Below are 7,792 nucleotides of genomic sequence, written 5' to 3' on the forward strand. Positions count from 1 at the left end.
TCCCTTCCTGAAGGGCATCTTGATTGCTTCCTAGTTTTGGCAATTATGAACAAGGCTGCTGAGAACATCTGTGTGCAGATTTTTGCGTGGATATTAAGTATGTGTTAGCTCCTTTGGGTAAGTACCAGGGAGTGTGACCCTTGGGTCGTGTATTAAGAGTATGTTTACTTTTATAAGAAACCGCCAGACTGTCGTCCAAAGAGACTGTACTGTTTTGCATTCCCACCAGCAATGAATGAGAATTCTGTTGCTCTACACCTTGCCAGCATCTGGTGTTGTCAGTGAAGATATACTCTGAGAGGAATTTTCTAGAATCCCTCCATTACTCCCGTAGGCCATCCTGAACTGATACACTTTCCTCAGCCTCAGAGAAACAAGGTCAGGGTCTTAACTGCCCCCCTGCCTTTTTTTTTTTTTTGTCTTTTTGCCTTTTCTAGGGCCACACCCATGGCATATGGAGGTTCCCAGGCTAGGGGTCGAATCGGAGCTGTAGCCGCCGGCCTACACCACAGCCACAGCAATGCGGGGATCCGAGCTGCGTCTGAGACTCATACCACAGCTCACGGTAACGCCGGATCCTTAACCCACTGAGCAAGGCCAGGGATCGAACCCAAAACCTCATCGTTCCTAGTTGGATTCGTTAACCACTGCCACAACAGGAACTCCCCCCCCCCCACTTTTCTTTTAAGGGCTGCACCCGCGGCATAAGGAGGTTCCCAGGCTAGGGGTCGAATCGGAGCTGTAGCCGCCGGCCTACACCACAGCCACAGCAAGGCCAGATCCGAGCTGTGTCTGCAGCCTACACCACAGCTCATGGCAATGCCGGATCCTTAACCCACTGAGCAAGGCCAGGGATCAAACCTGCAACCTCATGGTTCCTAGTCAGATTTGTTTCCTCTTTGCCACTGAGGGAACTCCCTTAATTGTCCACTTCTGAGAGCGGCCAGAGCCTTACTTAGCTCTACCTGTTTCAGGTTTGGTTCAACTCCAATTTCCCTCTTCAGGGCATCCCCTACGGCACCTTGGCACTATGTCCGCCCTGCCCCCATCCTCAGTCACCTGCACTCTGCCATGACAAGTTTGAACTTACTCTTTTTTCTTTTTCGGGCCGCACCTGTGTATGGACATTCCCAGGCTAAGGATCAAATGGGAGTTGCAGCTGCTGGCCTGCACCACAGCCACAGCAACGCCAGATCTGAGCTGCAGCTGCGACCTATGCGTCAGCTTGTGGCAATGCTGGATCCTTAACTCACTGAGTGGGGGCCAGGGATCGAATCTGCATCCTCATGGATACTCATCGGGTTCTTAACCTGCTGAGCCCTGACAGGAACTCCTTGGACTTACTCTTCAAGTACTATATTGGAGATATCCCCAGAGCCTAGGAATTTAGGGCACCAACTCCAGAGCCAGATGGCCTGGGTTCCAGTTATGGCCCCAGTTATCTCTAGTTATATAAGTAACAGCTTGGAACAGTGCCTGGCATGTAGGTAGGGCATGCAGTTTAAGAAAAACCTTTCCTAGCCTCTGGTGCAGGGATCCTTCTGTGAGCTATATTTTAATGACCTCTTTATTTGCCTCTGTTCTTTTTTTTTTTAAGGGCTGCACCCATGGCATATGGAGGTTCCCAGGCTAGGGGTCTAATCAGAGCCGTTGCTGCCGGCCTACACCACAGCCACAGCAATGCCGGATCCTTAACCCATGGAGCGAGGCCAGGGATCGAAGCCACAACCTCATGCTTCCTAGTCAGATGTGTTTCCGCTGTGCCATGATGAGAACTCCTTACCTCTGTTCTAAGACATGAGAGTCCTTGAAGACAGGGACAAGCTTTCTCAGCTTCATGCCTGTCTCTAGAAAACCACCTGGAGGAGGAGTTCTTGTCACGGCACAGTGGTTAACAAATCCGACTAGGAACCACGAGGTTGCGGGTTCGATCCCTGGCCTTGCTCAGTGGGTTAAGGATCTGGCGTTGCCCTGAGTTGTGGTGTAGATTGCAGACACAGCTCGGATCCCGCATTGCTGTGGCTCTGGCGTAGGCCGGGAGGCTACAGCTCTGATTCGACCCCTAGCCTGGGAACTTCCATATGCCGCAGGAGCGGCCCAAGAAAATGACAAAAAAAGACCAAAAAAAAGGCAAAAAAAAGGAAAGAAAGAAAGAAAAGAAACGCATGGAAGATGGCCTTACCTCCAGGATTGTTGATGTCTTTTGCAGCACGGGTGTTAAAGGAGAGTTGGTAAATAAAGCATGAAACAGACATCCAGAATATCACTCCTATGATGAGCTTTGTTGTAGGGAAGAAGTGCCAGCTGAGAGGGAGAAGTGGGCTCATCCTAGAAGGAAGAATTTGAGCTTTTTGAGAGACCAGGGTGGGAGGAGAGGTGTCAGGATCCGTGGTCCTAGAGTCCAGCTCTTGTCTCCCTCCTATAGCTCTGGTCTGTGGAAGGACCAAGTGCCCTCCCGGAGGAGGTTCACCAAGCATTGAGTTTCCCCACCTTCAAAAGATCCGGGGCTGAGCAGGGGCCACCGCTTTCTCAGGACCATGTGGATTTTGACATTGAACATGTCAGCAGTGGCCAGAGGGGATCAGAGAGCCTCCTAAAATGTTCTGGGAGTTCCCGTCGCAACTCAGTCATTAATGAGCCTGACTAGTAACCATGAGGTTGAGGGTTCGATCCCTGGCCTCGCTCAGTGGGTTAAGGATCCAGCATTGCTGTGAACTGTGGTGTAGGTCACAGATGAGGCTCGGATCCTGAGTTGCTGTGGCTGTGGTGTAGGCCGGCAGCTATAGCTCCAATTCGACTCCTAGCCTGGGAACCTCCATGTGGTGAGGGTGTGACCCTCAAAAGACAAAAAGACAAGTAAAATAAAATAAAATAAAAATAAACATAAAATGTTCTGGACTGTGGCAGGGCTCCATATCCCTCTCCCCACCCTAGGAGAAGGATTTCCTCCCCTCCTCCACCCCTCCCCCACCAAATTCTCAAGATTGAATTTCCTGAGTGAATGGGGGCTCTGAACAAATGTAGCTTTATTTAGAGACACAGGAACATGGACATTTTGGAACTCTAGTGAAGTGAGCTCAAATTCACACCTGCAATGTGCCTGTGGTCCTGGCCAAAGACCCAAGACTATTTGGGGAGTCTATGAACGCGGGTGGTATCTTGAAATGTGTCTAGTCTATTTTAATAAAACCATAGAAACAGCAGTTTCTGTTTACCTACTTCGAATAAAGGTTTTCCAGGGCAGTTTCCTGAGCATTTAAAGCACATTCAAAGGAGTTGTCTTTGAACAAAGATTCAGAAGCCTTTCATGACTGCACGTTAGCAACCAGTTGAGTTTGTAACTCACCAGTCTAACACAGTTGGTTGCCCAGGCAACTAAGCCTGGCTCCTTTACACTTTGATTCTGAAAAGATTGGCATCTCCAATCAGAAGTTGTATCTCAAAGCCCCATCTAATCTGATAAAGCCTGTTAGGCAAAAAACCAAAATCCTGCTTTGCATATTGGCATCCATTTCACAAAGCTGCCCTGTGCCTGCAGGTCCTGGTCTTTGCTCAGAATGAAAGTTGTTGAGACTGTTGTGCTGTTGATGCCTTGCAGTCATTCATCCAGGAATTACTGAAATGAATTAAATCCAGAGATAATCGTAATAATGTGAGAAAAAAGAATGTATACATGTATGTGTAATTGGGTCACCTTGCTGTACAGTAGAAAATTGACAGAACACTGTAAATCGCTTATAATGGAGAAAATAAAAATCATTATAAAATAAAAAAAGATCATTTTATAGCTTTCAACAAAAAGAGACAATCAGAGTTCCCATCGTGGCTCAGTGGTTAATGAATCTGACTAGGAACCATGAGATTGTGGGTTCGATCCCTTGCCTTGCTCAGTGGGTTCAGGATCCAGCATTGCCGTGAGCTGTGGTGTAGGTCACAGACTCGGCTCAGATCCCGAGTTGCTGTGGCTCTGGCGTAGGCCAGCAGCTATAGCTCCGATGAGACCCCTAGCCTGGGAACCTCCATATGCTGCAGGTGTAGCCCTAAAAAGACAAAAAAAAAAAAAAAAGAGAGAGAGAAAGAATCTAAAAAATGTTCCTTTGGTCATTAGTGTCTGCTCGTTTCCCTCTTCAGTCTTCAGAGACTTCTCTCTAGGCTGTTCTAACAGCCTGCAGACTTATTTTCTTGTCCTTCTAAGTATCAGAAGAGTTTCTTAAAAACAGAAAAGAAATGGAATAGTAGGAGCAAGCTAAACACTATGACAAAGCACTCAGGGGGATCCTGACAGCGGGACACCCAGTAGACAACTATTCTGGACTCTCAGCAAATCAACACCATAAAAGCAGAGGTTGTTAGAGAGGAAAAGAAATTAAGGGACCCCAACCATTGGTGTATCCTGTGATCCTAGATTAGATCCTAGAGGTTTTTTTGGGGTTTTGTTTTTGTTTTTGCTTTTTGTCTTTTTGTCCTTCTCCCCGCGGCATAAGGAGGTTCCCAGGTTAGCAGTCCAATCAGAGCTGTAGCCGCTGGCCTACACCACAGCCACAGCAACACTGGATCCTTAACCCACTGAGTGAGACCAGGTATTGAACCCACATCCTCATGGATGCTAGTCAGGTTTATTAATCACTGAGCCACAATGGGAACTACAAGATCCTAGTTTTTATTTTATTTTATTTTACTTTTTTGTTTTTTTAGGGCTGCACCTGCAGTATATGGAAGTTCCCAGGCTAGGGGATGAATCAGAGCTGTAGCTGCCGGCCTACGCTACGGTCACAGCAACGCCAGATCCAAGCCATGTCTGTGACCTACACCACAGCTCACAGCAATGCTGGGTCCTTAACCCACTGAGTGAGGTGGGGTTGAACCTGTGTCTTCATGGATACTAGTCATATTTGTTTCTGCTGTTCCACGACGGGAACTCCTAGATCCTAGTTTGAATAGTTGTGTACAGCTATAGAATCTCTCTGGAGAACAATATGGTAATTAGAATATGACTTGAGTCAAAAATATTAAAACCAATTAAGGTGATTAATGTCATGACTTGTTGGGCACGATAAATATTTTGGTTCCACAGTGCTCAAGTACTTTACATGACATGTCTCATTACTTCTCAAACACCCAGGGTCTTTCATGCCTCTGTTTCCCTTGAGGGAACCCATACACTGACAGGTTAAAAACTGGCCCCAGAGTTCCCATCATGTTGCAGTGGTTAATGAATCCAACTAGGAACCATGAGGTTGCAGGTTCGATCCCTGGCCTTGCTCAGTGGGTTAAGGATCTGGCATTGCCATGACCTGTGGTGTAGGTTGCAGACACGGCTCAGATCTCGTGTTGCTGTGCCTCTGGCATAGGCCGGCGGCTACAGCTCCGATTCGACCCCTAGCCTGGGAACCTCCATATTTCGAGGCAGTGGACCTAGAAGAGGCAAAAAGACAAAAAAACAAACAAACAAACAAACCAAAACATTGGCCCCAAGAGGAGTTCCCGCTGTGGCTCAGCAGGTTAAGAGCCCAGCTAGTATGCATAAGGATTCAGGTTCGATTCTGGCCTCGTTCAGTGGGTCCAGTGTTGCCATGAGCTGTGGTGTAGATCACAGACATGGCTTGGATCCCATGTTGCTGTGGCTGTGGTGTAGGCTGGCAATTGCAGCTCCAGTTTGACCTCTAGCCTGGGAACTTCCATAAGCTGTGGGTGCGGCCCTAAAAAGGAAAAAAAAAAAAAATGGCCCAAGATCATGTTGGCAGCTGTGGCAAGGCAAGATCAAAATTTACAATCAATGACTTATCTTTCATCCCCCCCAAATTTATTGAATGTTAGGCGCAGATCTATGTTCTGGGGACCCTGAGGTGATTGGAACATCAAAATTCCTGCTGTGAGAATTGAAAACACAGTTGAATTTAGCAGTTGGAATTGATAACTAGGAATTCTAGTTGTGGCTCAGTGGGTTAAGAACCTGACAAAGTGTCTGTGAAGATGCAGGCTTGGTCCCTGGCTTCACTCAGTGGTTAAGGGTTTGGTGTTGCCTCGAGCTTCAGCATAGGCTGAAGAAGCAGCTTAGAGCCTGCATTGCTGTGACTGGGGTGTAGGCCTCGCTGCAGCTCTGATTCAGCCCCTGGCCTGGGAACAGCCATATGCCACAGATGCAGCCAATTTAAAAAAAAAGAAGAAATGAATTCCCATCCTGGCTCAACGGAAACGAATCCAGCTAGCATCTATGAAGATGTGGGTTCCACTCCTGGCCTCACTCAGTGGGTTAAGGATCCAGTGTTGCCTTGAGCTGTGGTAGAGGTCACAGACGAGGTTTGTTCTGGCATTGCTGTGCCTGTGGTGTAGGCCAGCAGATGTAGCTCCGACTTTGACCCCTAGCCTGGCAACTTCTACAGGGTGTGCGTGGCCTAAAAGGTAAAAAGAAAAAAAAACCTGATAACTACTTCTTCCATGGTTAGGCACTATTCTAGACTGACTTTTTTTTTTTTTTTAATAAATTTAGCTCTATAAGATGATTTGTTTTTCCTGACAGAAAAATACTCAAGTCTGAAAAATGGAACTCTGGACTAAAACTTGACCCTTCCAAAAACAACAAAACACCCCCCCCCAAACAAGTTAACTTAAAAAAAAATAAACAACACACACACACACAAGGAACATTCCTCCATATCTTTTCAAATCATCATCCATCTTGGGCAAATGTTACAAACATGGGGCAATACCCTTTACAATTCTGGGTTGCCTGGCCACTGGACTATTTTTCTCTGTTATAGACATCTGGTTGCAACAATTTTTGTACAGTCCAACCAAAAAGGACACTGCAGTGCATTTTCATAATACAGTGACCTGAATTTGCCAGGAGAGACTGTAGTGTATCAGGTGAGGCTTTGACTCCCTTATCAACCAAATTGCCCTTGTGCTGCAAAACAGAACAATCCCTGCAGTAGCCTGATCTACTTGGGGAGTCCAAAGTGTACACAGAAGCACCTGCCTCCACGAACACCATGGCCTTGTGTACACCTAACCCATAGCTCATGGTTCAAGGTTGCTGCTTGTTATGTTACATAGGCAAGGAGTCTCAATAACAAATTTTAAAACAGTCAATATTTCCCTCTAGACAGTTTCTGTACCTGTCTAAACTTTCTATAATTTAAAATACAGCACAGGAGTTCCCGTCATGGCTCAGTGGTTAACGAATCTGACTAGGAACCATGAGGTTGCAGGTTCGATCCCTGGCCTTGCTCAGTGGGTTAAGGATCTGGTGTTGCCGTGAGCTTTGGTGTAGATCGCAGATGTGGCTCGGATCTGGTGTAGCTATGGCTCTGGTGTAGGCTGGTGCCTACAGCTCTGATTAGACCTCTAGCCGTGGGTGCGGCCCTAGGAAAGACAGAGAGATAAAAAAAATAAAATAAAAATAAAAAAATATAGCACAATCTTTTCGTATTGAAAAGTGTTAGAATAGGAAGTTCCGGTTGTGGCTCAGCAGAAACGAATCTGACTAGGATCCATGAGGACGAAGGTTCGATCCCTGGCCTCGTTCAGTGGGTTAAGCATCCAGCATTGCTGTGAGCTGTGGTGTAGGTCAAAGAGGCAACTTGGATCCCACCTTGCTGTGGCGGTCCATGGTGTAGGCTAGCAGCTGTAGCTCTGACTGGACCCCTAGCCTGGGAACCTCCATGTGCCTCAGGTTCGGCCTTAAAAAAAAAAAAAAGTGTTAGAATAAAGAAATGAAATGGAGCCTTCAGCAGTAATCATGAACACATAAAATTTTAAAATCATCAATATGATTATATTATACATATTT

This window comes from Phacochoerus africanus, chromosome 10 (genome assembly GCF_016906955.1).
Source record: "Phacochoerus africanus isolate WHEZ1 chromosome 10, ROS_Pafr_v1, whole genome shotgun sequence".
NCBI lineage: Eukaryota > Metazoa > Chordata > Mammalia > Artiodactyla > Suidae > Phacochoerus > Phacochoerus africanus.